Source organism: Gallus gallus, chromosome 1, assembly GCF_016699485.2.
Source record: "Gallus gallus isolate bGalGal1 chromosome 1, bGalGal1.mat.broiler.GRCg7b, whole genome shotgun sequence".
Taxonomy (NCBI): domain Eukaryota; kingdom Metazoa; phylum Chordata; class Aves; order Galliformes; family Phasianidae; genus Gallus; species Gallus gallus.
The window spans coordinates 135,187,621-135,199,907 of record NC_052532.1 but is presented as its reverse complement, the minus strand read 5'-3'; the positions used below and the strand labels follow the sequence as shown (position 1 = coordinate 135,199,907).

The 12,287-nt window shown below is 42.9% G+C and overlaps 1 long non-coding RNA gene across 1 annotated transcript; it reads left to right on the top strand.

The window, feature by feature from the left end:
- Window positions 1-309: 309 nt before the first annotated feature.
- On the top strand, window positions 310-11,041 carry LOC121108989. Its single transcript, XR_005843668.1, has 2 exons — window positions 310-651; window positions 10,653-11,041. It is a non-coding gene; the product is annotated as an uncharacterized LOC121108989 (long non-coding RNA).
- The last annotated feature ends 1,246 nt before the right edge of the window (window positions 11,042-12,287 follow it).

The following is a 12,287-nucleotide window of genomic DNA, read 5'->3' as shown; positions in this document are numbered from 1 at the left end:
GCATATCCTTAACAATCTCAGGACATTTCTTGGTACAGATATATACAAGAGAGATAGTAACAAGCCTGCTTAATAAGTGTGAAACAGACTTAATACCATCTAATTACTGCACCCGTACCAAAAGGCAGAAGGGAAAACGTAATTAGACTCCAGAATTAGATGGGGGGCAAGAACAGTCTAGTAATAGCTACCTCACCAATAAGCATAGAGGTTATAACTGGAAAATTAAGTATGACTGCACTGATGGAAGCAATGTGAGCAGCAAGTATTAACTGACCTTGTGACAACCGACATAACAGCTTCACTTCATCACCCATCTTTTTCAATGTCCCTCTTGCAAAAATTGGCAGGATTCTCCCATAGAAGAGAAAAATGGCTTGGCTTCATGTTGGAGGTAGCAGCTTAAGGCAGCTTGTGTCATTTCATATGGATAAGTTTGCTTTTTAGATCTGTGTGGACAACAGATGACCAAAATTCCCATGGTTCTTCAGTGTGACTGAGCCATGACCTGCTGTCAGTGTGCAGTTTCACTCAACCGATGTATTATCTGATAGATGGTGTGGGCTCCTGGGCTTTGGGAACTGCTGACAACTTCGCAGGGCTTAGAGACTGGTGTGGGGACATGGGAATCTGCCAGCAGCTTATACACAGGTAAGGACAAGATTTCTGTATTTACAGCACTAACACTTCTGAAACTTATTTACATTTCCCCGTAATGTCTTTAGACAATTTTTCCTTCCCCTCTATTCTGTGGTGGTCACTTATAAGATGAAGGGTCTCCTGGTAGACATATTTTATCTACCAGCACAGGTGCTGTGGAAATCTTTGCTGTTCGTACCTTCCGTTGTCTTCAGTAGAACTCACTGCTTGCTGTGGTTTAACCCAGCAGGTGGCTGAGCACGACACAATTGTTTGCTCATTCCCCCCTCACCAGTGGGATGGGGGGAGAGAATCAGGAAAACAAAGTGGAGCTTGTGGGTTGAGATAAAACTATTTACTGAGATAGAGTAAAAGGGAAAAGATAATGGTTATGACTATAAATATCTCTATATATGAATGTATATGACAAGTGATGCACAAGCAATTGCCCACTACCCCCTGACCTGTGCCCAGCTAGCCCCCAAGCAGTGGAACAGAGAGAGATGCACTCCACGCCCTTCAAAACTCCTTCCGCATGCCATATGGTATGGAATATCCCTTTGGCCAGTTTAAGTCTGCTGTCCTGATTCAGTTTCCTCCCAGCTCCTTGGGCCCTTTGCTGAGAATGGCCTTGGCTCTGTACAGCACTGCTTTGCAGCTATCATAAACATCAGTGTGTTATCAAGGTTGTTTTTCTCCTATAACCAAAGTATAGCATCATAACAGATACTCTGAGAAAAACAACTCCATCTCAGCTGAAACTAAGACACTCTTCTAACAACTATTCAGCCAAACAGGCCAGTTCAATACATTTTTAAAGGGCAATTGCACCAGCAGCATTGTCAGTTTAATTTTCTTTTACAAGTTTTGAGTTTAGTACATCAACGTCCTGAGTATGTAAACTGTAGGAATTAAAACACAATCAGCAAGCTTCGGATAAACTCAGGAATGGTAGAAAACTGCGTTTGTGTCAAGAGGTAAGTATACAACTTTGAAAACAAAAGGACTCTATGAAGAGCATTACATTGATTCAGATCCCAGAGGAGTACTTTTATGGAACTATGTTATAATAAGTAACTGTAAATAGCAACTCAGAATTGCTCATCCCTATTTTCAATGAACGTGAGGTCAAGGTGTGCGTAATATTGCAAGGAGAGAGTCTGCTTGCATTCAGAGGAAGTGTTAAAGGCTTTTGAGGTCTTCTTCAACAGCTTTGGGTTGAAAAGGTGAAAAAAAATTACTAATTTTCTGAGGAAATGAGACTCAGAGCAGAAACTTCTTTTCTGAAGGGTACACAGAGCTGAGTGTTGTACACACATACAGAGGCGTGAAAACATCGGTTTCGGACGCAAACTTAGCAACACCTCGTCTGTCCATGCATGCCGGAGTTTGCCTGTGGGCAAACATTTCATCGGGTCTGTGGAGCAGACAGATTCCAGCTCTGCTCCAGATGCCAGTGAAGCATCCTCTGACCGCCCACCGCACATTAGGACGTGCTCCCACACCTCGCTGCCGGCATACTGGAGCATCTGCTGCCCCGCTGGGCGCATTGCTGCATCCCTGAGCACACAGCTTGCCACCCTCCATTACACGGCCTCCACGCTGTGCATTAATCCAGGAGCTTCCACACTGGTCCTCTGAAATACGGCCAGGAATGGTGCACAGACTGTTATTTACCTCATCTCTAGTATCTTGTATCACTGCTCTCTGTGCGTTTAAATACAACATAGGGCCTTCCCTCAAGATGTGCATTCGCTACTGTGTTCAAAACAGATTCCTTTGTCTTGGATGCACATACTTTGCCTGGCGGCCTAACCTGTTCAGCACTAGCAAAGTAGCAAGGGGGCCTTTTTTCTTATGGGGCAAAGAATATTTTCCATTTTTATGATCCCATAACAAGAGTTTATATCATTAATATCAGTGTAGCAGAAACTCATTTCCATGTGCTTTACTAGTACTCAGCCACTATAATTTTATATTTAACAATATCTAAACCTCTTCTCCTACACGTGTGAATGTATAGCAAGCCTCTGCTGGTAGCTCCATTAACCTCTTCTGGCTCCATTAATTTTGCCCACTTTTTTATCACTTCCTCCAGGGTCCTTTGCCTCAGATGCAAATAACTCCCAGTGGAAGATGGCCTATGCTCAAAACTGGCTTTTCATCCCTGAATAAGGGTCCATTCAAATTAGCTGCTCAGCTAAAATCCAGCTTGCTAAACACCAGTGAAATTATGTCATGGAAACAGATCCCTATAACCTGCCTCTGCTTCTAGCCAGCACTTGTCAGACATGATCACAACAATAGCAAATTAACTTCAGAAAAAAAAAACCCTGACAGGGCAAAGATACTCGGGCAATATTCAAATGAACCACTTAACCTTTTGGTACTAAAAGCTTCCTGCAATAATGAAACATTAGTCATTAACTAAATGTGCTTTGTTAAATATTAGACAAGAGAGCACATTCAATTTAGATCTCACATACACTTAGCAATAAAGAGCCATCTGTGTTGAACACAATCTCCAGGACAGGAAGTGTGCTGTGGATGGCACTCCAGTCTATAAAGCTCTGATGTGTTGAGGAAAAGACACAGCAACCAGCACATCATGGAAAAAAAAGCAATGCAGAAGGGAGAATAAGCCTATGAGATTATTCACCCTCCCAGAATTATCCATCTGGAGCAAGCACAAGGGAGAACTGAAGTTAACTGCTAGGCAGACAAGGAAAACTCTGCCCAACGCAGGGTGTTACCTTTGCGAAACCCAGCTACGAAGAGTTGTAAGTTATCATAGAATCATTAAGGCTGGAAAAGACCCCTCAGATCATCCAGTCCAACCATCAGCCCACCCCCACCATGCCCACTGACCACATCCCTCAGTGCCACATCCACATGGTTCTGGAACACCTCCAGGGACGGCGACTGCTCCACCTACCTAGGCAGGAGGGAGAAAAGAGAAGGCGAACAGCTGGGATGTACAGCATTTTATTTCTTCCTTTTTAACGTGCACATTAACTGACCCACAAATCCACATTAAAACAAGAAGCATTATTTGGCTGGCATCACATGTTTTTCTATTGCCTTTTTCTTACTGCTCCACAGTATTTCAGAAAGTGCCTCAGACAGCTCCTGACCAACACCCAGTACAAGTGTTATCTTGTTTAGCTTTAATGAAATTTCTCTGGGCAAGGTCAACTGTTTCATATTTTTCTGTCAAGACAAGAAAATGCCTAAGCAATAAGATTTGAAAGGTGTCAGCCCTTTTGGGAATCCTCTCTGTAAGGATCACAACAGTCAGATGTCTCAGCAGGAACAGCAAGAAAAAGGTGTAGCAAGAGGAGCAAGGTCCTACCGCATACCGATATTTTCTTGACTATATTAAGGCCTTTGGACTCAGAAAATATGCCCTTCTATTCAATGCTTTTCAATTTCTATTGAGTCCTTTAGAGGGCTCCTCAGCAGCACTTGAAAATTTAGGATGTTCCTTAGTTCCTTATTAGCGGCATAGATCCAAACCCATAACAAAATCGTTCATATTTAGACAAAAACAAAACCAAGTTTCTGGAAACAAACTATGCACTACACAGAATATACAGAAAGAAATAAAACTATTAAAAACCGTGAGCCATGATTTCTGCATATTTTTCTATGCATGGTTTCTCTGGTTTTCTGCATGGTTTCTCTATGAGCGGGTTGTCCCATTCTTTCCAAGGACAGAGATTATCTCTACTAAATCTTGGAAAGTCCACGGACATTTTGCCAAGGTGAATCATAGGAGACTTTAACTGGAAGATGCCAGACAGAAACACGTGTCTTAAAAACAGGTGGAAAACAGCAAGAGAGGATTTGCTACAATTTGTCCTGAGTACTCTTTTCCTTTCATCTACTTAAGTCACCCTTGCCATCCACAGTGAAGAGCTGAGAATACATTAAACACCGAAGTGTAAAGCTGAACAGTCCTTGTCACGGTACATTATGATATGATGATAGTGCTTTTTCTGAATTGTTCTATTAGAAAAGCTATTCTGAGGGGGAAAAAATGGTTAGCAGTCAAAATATTAGGAAGAATTCTTTGTAAATGCCACCTTTAAAAGTCTACCAGAATAGCTAATGAGAATGCATGTATATAAAACAACAATATAGATTTAAAAAAAAAAAAAAAGTGAATAGTTGTACTCTGATATCTATCTTTAGCTGAATTTAAGTGAAATATTTAATCTATTTTAGTCATTAATAGGTCCTCAGGGCTAAGGGCAAAAAGATACGTTTCTAGAAGTATTCAAGTTTTCGGCCAGGTATAAACAGTTGTATTAAGGGAAACTAACAAACTGAGTCCATAACTGAGGACAAACACATACACCCAGAAATACAGACAGGACATAACGTGACGAATGAGGAGCTGTGGGAACACCCGGCCAACTTCAGCCATAGAGATACAACTGTGCAGTGTGAAGACAGGACTTCAGTCCTCAGGTTCTAACCCTAAAGGGTTCACTCCAGGTGATTAATGAACAGAGCTGCTTTTAGGAACTCATACAACACAAGTTATTTGCATCATGGCAACTGCTCTTACAGACGCGCAAGTCTCTACATTCCATGGACAACAGCACTCAGAGTAGAGAGCTCAGAATCCCAGATACTGAAGATCATTCCATGAAGTTCACTCTTACTTCAGACCACTTTCAGAGGTGCCCTTCTGCATCTACTTTTATTAAATCAGCAGCTTTTTACTTTTTCCCAGGTCCACTCTTTTCAGCACATATCCTTGGGGACTCTTTGTCCAGACCTTCCTGGCTCCTTTCTGAAATTCCTGTTAACAACAGCAGGCTAACATTAGATTCTGGCAATTATTACCAACAAATGCTTCTAATGTTAACGATACAATTGCAGTGCTGCTGGTGGTGGAGAAAGAGTACACCTCAGAGAAACCGGGACAGCTGGGCTGAGGAAGCGTTGCTGAATTTTCCTTCAGAGGCAAAGAGGAATCCAGGCTGTGTAGTTGTGGTCAGCACATATTTGCAGAGGTCAAGAGTCACCTCCTGTGATCCTTCTCCAGGGAGATCTCAATTGCAGACAGATGAACGGCTGATGGAGCCGGAGGGCCCTTTCCACAGTGCCCTGCTCAGGATAAATGTGTTTGTCTGTGGGCGTAGATACATGCATAAACATGCACGTTAAATTTGTCAAGGTGTTTACACCTAACTTGGGTCAATTGTTGCCAGATTATGAATTTAAAAAAGTGGAAAACCGCTGCTTTGAAGAGCTGAGATTGGTCACACTTTGCTCAGAGCAGCTGCGGGTGCCCCATCCCTGGAGGCGCTCAAGGCCAGGTTGGATGGAGCCCTGGGCAGCCTGAGCTGGTGGGAGGCAGCCCTGCCCATGGCAGAGGGTTGGGGCTGGCTGGGCTGTGAGCTCCCTTCCAACCCAAACCATTCTAGGATTCTGTGATTCTATGTATGATGCACATATAGGGTACCTATTTTTTGTTTGCATTTATGCATGTACACGCACACCTATATGTATCTGCATTATTCTAACAAAGTTCTAGATTTTGGAGTTGGAAGGGTGGGGAGAAGAGAGGAAAGCAAGAGAAGAACTGCATGTGAACATTTTTGTTTGGGGGAATTGAAGGCATTTAAGGGACCTTTACAAAAATCACAGTTAAGAGACCTCTCGTTCATCTTGCGAATAGCACAACAACAGCTTGCAGGAAATGATAATTATCTCCTACTACCACTCGCTGGTATCCTCTAAAATATTCTTTTAAAATATGTAGTGCGTTGAGGTGTGTCAAGTAGCTTTTTCACCATGCAAAGTGTGATAAACAGGATATCTCTCGTAATCAGAAATGTAAAGTATAGGGAATGTAAAGATTAAAAGAGCTGTGCTTTTCTTTAAATGAATGTAATCAATGTGCTTATTAGTTTGCTGCGGCAGAAGGAGAGAGTGGGTGGGTGTTTCAGAGTTGGCACATGTCTATTTGGCATCAGTGAATAGCCTGAGTGTTTATAGAGAGAGCTCTGTGGAATCCCTAGATTCTGCAGATTTCCTTACCAATTTTGTCTCAGATAATTAAGGATTTTAAATAATAAAAGAAAAAAGTTAAAGAAGTACAAGCTCCAGCTGGATCGAATTAAAAAAAAAAAAAAAAAAGAAAAAAGAAAAAGAAAGAAAAAGAAGGGTTTTTAAATTCTCAATATTGCCTTAAAACTAAAAATTAGCAGCCAAGCACAATTTGGCTTTTAAAAGTAACTATGGAAAATCGGCACCTGCTTCCTCAACAGATCGACTCCCTGGGTGTATCTGAAGCTACATCTTCTTAAACTTGTGATTAAAATGTTGCTACAGCTGTTGGACCTGCAAGACACAACCCATAACAGAGCTGGAGCTGAACTGGAGTCTTTCTGATCTGTATCTGGTTGAACTGACCTGAGGCCCTGGCAAAGGTTAAGATAAGGCCATGGTTACCCATGGCAATACATGAGCAACAACTCCAACGCCTTCAGGTTCCACTCCCTCCTTCAAAGGAAGATGAAATGTCATGGTAGCCTTCCCTGTCTGAGATAAAAACAAGAAGTACATTTGCACAGACAGTCTACTCATTCTTTAGCCATCCAGCTCATATAGAGCTGGTGAACAGGCGCAGAAGAATCTCTCTTATCTTGAGGAAGGGCTGGTTTCACCACAAAGCAGTAATCACTCATTGCACCTCTCCAGTCCCACTTGCACCAGTAGAAGCAAGACATCTGACTGTCTCTCTTTTCTGTGGCCCAAGCCTAGGCTCTCACCGTAAAAACAACAATTTTAACTACAATGCCAAAAAGCCACAGGCCAGTTTTGACCAACAGATGACATTTATGTACCTATATTAAGTTCCCTAAAGCCCTTTGAGGGCTGGTGGCCAGCTTGGAGCAAAGTGGAAAGCAGTGTTGTCCTCTGTGAGCAGCATCTCCATCCAGAGCTACCAGCACTGCCACCAGTGGTGAAGACTTGTCTCAGGATACAGCATGGGAACAGTAGCATGTCACAGGCTGCAGGGAAGGACAGGCAAGGTTGGGGACAGTACCAGGCATCAACAGGCATCAACCCAAGGAGGTTGTGGATGCCCCATCCCCGGATGCATTCAAGGCCAGGCTGGATGTGGCTCTGGGCAGTCTGGTCTGGGGGCTGGCGACCCTGCACATAGCAGGGGGGCTGAAATTCGATGATCATTGTGATCCTTTTCAACCCAGATCATTCTATGATTCTATGATTCTATAATACTCTTATTAAGATTTGCTATAGGAAGCTTGGACACTGTCATAGAATCATGGAATCATTAAGACTGGAAAAGACCTCTTAGATCATCCAGTCCAACTGCCAGCCCACCCCCCCCCCCCCTCATGCCTACTGAACACATCCCTCAGTGCCACATCCACACGGTTCTGGAGCACCTCCAGGGACAGTGACTCCACCACCTCCCTGGGCAGCTGTGCCACTGCAGCACCCCTCTTGCTGAGAATAAATGTTTCCTAATATCCAACCTTAACCTCCCCTGGCACAACTTAAGGCCATTCCCTCCCTCTGTTACCCAGGAGAAGAGGCCAACCCCCACCTCACCACAGCCTCCTTTCAGTTCAGTGTGGAGTGCAATAAGGTCTCCCGAGCCTCCTCTTCTCCAAACTGAACAAGCCCAGTTCCCTCAGCCGCTCCCCATAAGACTTGTGCTCCAGATCCCTCACAGCTCCGTTGCCCTTCTCTGCACACACTCCAGGGCCTCAAAGTCTTTCTTATAGTGAGGAGCTCAGAACTGAACATAGTACTTGTAATCCGGTCTCACCAATGCCAAGTACAGATGGACAGTCAAAGAGACCAAGTGCTAAATGGGCATACAGTGCAACTGCACTCACATGGCTTGAGCTTTATCGACCTCCAGCAGCTCATGGTCAGGCTGTGAGCAATTTCTCTGTGGTCATACACAGGATCTGTAAAAGAGCAGGACCAGCTGTTTCCTATGTCCTAGTCTGGTGCCATAAGAACTTCTTAACTGTAGTTCTGAATTATTTCAGTCTTTACAGCTCTATGGCTTCCCTAAAATGTTTACATTATCAAAATTATTTACTGTGGGGAAAAATAAACTATATCACTCATCTTTCCTAGTTCTACTGCATATAATGTATTCATGCAATACCTACCTGCCTATATATGTATATTAATTATATGTATATAATACCTCAGTCAAATGCTACTTAATCATTAAACGGTAACACTTGGTTGATCAAAATCTCTTTCCTACTTTTACCATGACTAAAAGAGGTTGGTACTCTTGGCAATGTATTATTTTGCCAGATACGTGAAATTAAAAGTTAAGCAAGGCCACCAGCAATACAGAGTGATAACTCTGGGGAAAAAACTATATATTGCAGATGAGTTGTGTCTGTCCTTTTTTTTTTTTCCATCTGTTGGCTTAAGGAGATAGATGAAATAGTATTCAGAAAAAATTACGTATGCTTTTTATTTTGTTAAATGCATACCTATTAAGTGCATTTTGCCCTCTTCTATTTTGCAATGTAATGATTAGAAAGCTCAGTTGAGCAACCGAAGCCTTGAACAGTAACGTGCATTATGAGCGCAGCTGTAATTCTGGTTCCACATCTGCATCACACCTCCAGTAAGGAAATTCCTTTCCTTTGAAGCCTATGTCACCTCAAACACTGGAAACCTCCTCCCACCTCCTCACTCTACTAAAATAAGAAGGATTATTTTATACTTTCATGCTCTCTCTCCAAGAGCCACTTCCACACACCCCTATCAGACTGGTAGGCATCTGAAGAGGTGACCTCCAAAAGGCATGGCTCTCAGGGAGTTGGGCATTTAGAGCTGCACTAAAAGACCTCTCAGATCAACTAGTCCAACCATCAACCCATCACCACCGTGCCCACTAACCATGTCCCTCACCTGAGTTCCTGAGTGTACCGAATGGCTGGATATTATAGGTATGCAAAACGGGAAGAAACATCATCTGGAAGAATCAGGCTCAGGACAAGTGTTTTTCTCATCCTGAGATGTGAGATACAGTCAAAACCCCATTCTGTATCTTCTTTTAGTATGCATACAGTCTGGATAGAACACTTTAAATCATCTCCTTCAGAGCACTTTCCCAAATATTCAGATTTGTCAGTGACTATTTTCTCATGCTATGTTTATTACTCCTAGGGTTTTCAAGACCATATGTTATAAATAATGGCCATGCACAGCACTTGTGTAGGTGAAGCACATTAATGTTGATACCATTCTGCAGGCGGGGTGCGCTAAGCTGCTTCTATGGGAAGTTCCCTGCCCCCTCCTATTTTGATTTTTCTGCTCTATACTTGATGACTAGCAATAAAAATGGATAAACAGAGATCCAAGGGAAATGAAACTACATCTGCTGAACATTCAGAGCCAAAATACACAAGGTGGATAATTTGCATGCTCTATGTAAAAAGTAGTTATGCAGCTTTCTTCCTACTCTTTACATCTCCATAAAACATAATAATGGATTTCTAATTATACATCCAAATAATAGGCAAGCTGCAAGATGCTGGGAGAAAATTGGAAAGGGGGAAAGAAATGAACGAAAGGTACAGATGTAACGAGGGTACTGACATTTCTATAAAGATGCTGTGATGGTTGCTAAGTAGTCATTTTGAAACAGAGATTTGTAAGTGTTCTAATAGGAGTTTTCATTTTCTGACAATTTGCTACACAGTTGAGTGATGTCAGACTACAATCTGTAATCTACTACAATGACCAAAGAGGAGCTGTTTTCATGACCATTAAAATACATAATTGGTTCCTAAATTGGCTGTCTACAAAAGAAGCCAATCAGATTTGTGCCAAAGCCAGGCAATGGGTAAAGTCTTGACTGGTTGATTTTGATGATGTTGAACATTCTAGAGACTTGACGCCGAAGTAACACGTTCTGTTTGTAAATGACAAGTTCCTTGAGGTGAAAAGAAATTTATGGTGGTACATGATTATCCTTTTTACAGGTGGATGACGGCATTCAAAGTGGGCTGCACTGCTGTCTGGAAGAGGCTCAGCATCTCCTGGTGCCAAGTGCAGGGCTGGGGCCAGCAGTGTCTGGGGGCAAGCCTCGTGCCTGCTTTTTGTGGCTGACCATGGACAGCTCTTCCGCATCTTTCTGGTCAGAGGCACCCTGTGAATCTCCCAGAGGGGAGATGTAAAAGCTCTGCACACTCAGCCCATCAACACCAAATCCACCAGCAACACATCAGCTCGCCCCGATGAGATAAGGCAGAGATCACCTGGTAATCTGTTACAGAAACAAAGAAGCAAGTGTTTCTCTAAGGAAATTTTCTAAACATCGCTTTCCTTTCTCATTTTGCCTCAGTCCAATAAAATCATTAAGCATCCTTCACCACTTGAGCACAAATGAGTTCTCCAGCCTTGAAGCATGTCCTTTGCTTAACCTCTGAAATCAAATGGAGTTCAGAGATAACATCGGGAGGAATTTGGAACAGACCTCAAATTCGCTTTTCTCCAGAGTAAGTAACCCTGTGAGGGTGCCCACAGGGGGTGTTAGAGCCTGCATACCTCATAGTTCTAGAAGTAATGGCTACCAGAGAGCTCTGTTGCCACTGCAGTAACTGCTGCGGGGGTTCCCTCAGCCACTACCAAAGCTGCTCACTGGGATGGGGATGTGGCAACTCAGGTCTTATGTGGGAGGCAGCCTGCAGCATAGAGCTGAAAGATCCGGGCAGCTCAGCTGCCCTATGGTTTTGGACATGAGATGAGAGAACGCTGCGTAACTGCATGCTCAAATTCTCCTTTTTACAGAGAAGTTGAATGAAGCAGACTTTTCTTTCACACAGTAATTTCAGTATGCACACCATAGCTTTCTCGTGTATCTGTGCTCCTGCATAAGCACCCTCAGTGAGGATTTTAGTGGCTAGAGTTAGGGTAGTATGATCAGGCTGCGGCTGGACTTGATCTTTAAGGTCTTTTCCAATCTGAGCTATTCTGTCATTCTATGAGCAGATGAGTACATGGAACTAAGCCTGTAAAGAGGTTTACAAGGTCCTTTAGAAAGCAATCACCTCTTTTTTTTTTTCTTTTTTTTTTTCTGTGTATAATGTTCATACCACTTTAGTGTTGACAATGAATAACTCACACCCTCTTGCTTTGCACACTGTTTTTGTCTAAAACTTGTCATATTATATGAACATACAGACACACACACACACACAAAAACCTGTTGATATCTGCATCACCTAAAAGCTGCCACCACTGCCTGTATGTGACACAGCATGCAAGATACAAGAGATGTAAGGTCAAAGTTCAAGAGATTCCACCAACCTCAGTCCTGCAGGTCCTCTCTGTGACCTGAAATAACTGTACCAAGACAAGGTTCAAGGTTTTGGAATCACTTCTACCCTGGTACCGGTGTAAACAGTCAGCTTTGTCTTGGCATCATCACACATCACCTCGTCTTATAAGACAGAGCAGATAGCAGGGGAAAGTGTTCATGGGCAACAGTTCTCTTTTGGACTCAACAGTCTGCTTTTGCCTGAAATTGCTTTGCGGATGCTGTAACCTGTTGAGGATCACACCCAGCCTGTAAGCACACACATCATTCCACTTACATCACTTATTAGTTTGGTATT